This window comes from Halyomorpha halys, unplaced genomic scaffold (assembly GCF_000696795.3).
Source record: "Halyomorpha halys isolate HHAL.00 unplaced genomic scaffold, Hhal_1.1 Scaffold527.1, whole genome shotgun sequence".
NCBI classification, from domain to species: domain Eukaryota; kingdom Metazoa; phylum Arthropoda; class Insecta; order Hemiptera; family Pentatomidae; genus Halyomorpha; species Halyomorpha halys.
This window is the reverse complement of record NW_027107993.1, coordinates 604,907-606,310: the sequence shown is the minus strand read 5'-3', so window position 1 is coordinate 606,310 and position 1,404 is coordinate 604,907.

Below are 1,404 nucleotides of genomic sequence, written 5' to 3'. Positions count from 1 at the left end.
AAAGGATAACTGGACTGTGGTCTGAGGAAAGGTCATCTATAGATTCGATGATGGTCCGGGAACAGGAAATTTGGGAGGTGATAAATATGTCTAGGATATGTGGACGTTTCTTGAGAGATGTAGGCCAATAAGTAGGACTCATGGGCGTGAGGATAGAATAACTATTGGAGGTAGAGACTCTGGAAAGGATATTACCACGGGTATTGGATGTACGACATCCCCATCGTTGATGTCTGGCATTATAGTCTCCTCCAGCAATGAAGCGCGATCCGAAGGATCGGAATAAAGAGTCAAGGTGATTGTAGGAAAGGGAATTACCAGGGGGACAGTATACAGCTGATAATGTTAAGTGGAAAGGACGAGTGGAAATTATTACAGAGGTTGCTTGGATAGCGTCAGTTGGAGTGGAAGGAATGAGGTAATGGGGTAGGGATTTATGAATAAGGATGCAAGACCCGGCGTGTGAAGTGTTGTCTGGGTGCTCTGATCTGTAAGTAATGAAGTCACGGATGTAGAAATGTGACCGTTGAGTAAAGTGAGTTGCTGTCAACAGGGCAATATCTATGTGTTTGTTGTGGAGAAATATATCGAGTTCATCACGGTGGTTATGTAGTCCATTAGCGTTCCACAAAAGGATAACTAGGGGCTTTGCGCTCATCGTGGAAGATTGAAAGAAATTTCGGTCAGAATTCTAGAGAGGAGGGTGATTAGCGGTTTTATGGTATTTTGGAGATCCAACAGGAAGGATGACAGGATTGAGGTTATGTTATTTTGATTGTAGTTGAGATGTGGATGAAGCTGTGACTCAGGGGCTCGGTAGTTTGTATGAGTCGGAGCAGTGGGTGTTGGGTGAACCCGTCGTGAGGTATAGGGTACGGGATCTATTTTAACAGGTAATTGGGGTGGGTTGCTTACTTGCAGAGTAGGATGAGAAGGAGCTGGTATATAACTTTTTAAAAAGCAACATTTCATAAAAATGTTGTATGGGACGTACTGAAAGATCAGTAGTTAATAAATTTATTTTGGTAAATTTATATCTCAAAAACCATTTGACGTACAGATGTCTATTAGCACTCAAATTAAGGCTAGTTTAATGAGCTATAAAGTAGTTTATGATATTTATCTTCGTAGGAGTAATAGTTTACATGAAATGTGTTTAAATAAATTGATTTATAGTTGTTCGGACAAATTATCATTTGCCAAATTTATATTCATATGTGAATATCATAAAAACTACTACCCTTATGAAGATAAGTGTGATAAACTACTTTATAGTAAGTTAAATTTCCTTTATTTTGAGTGTTGGTAGACATAAGTGCGTCTTATGGATCCAGAGATTTTTTCAATAATCCAACATTTTATACGAACAACTAGAAATAAAAATAAAAATTACATATACATATA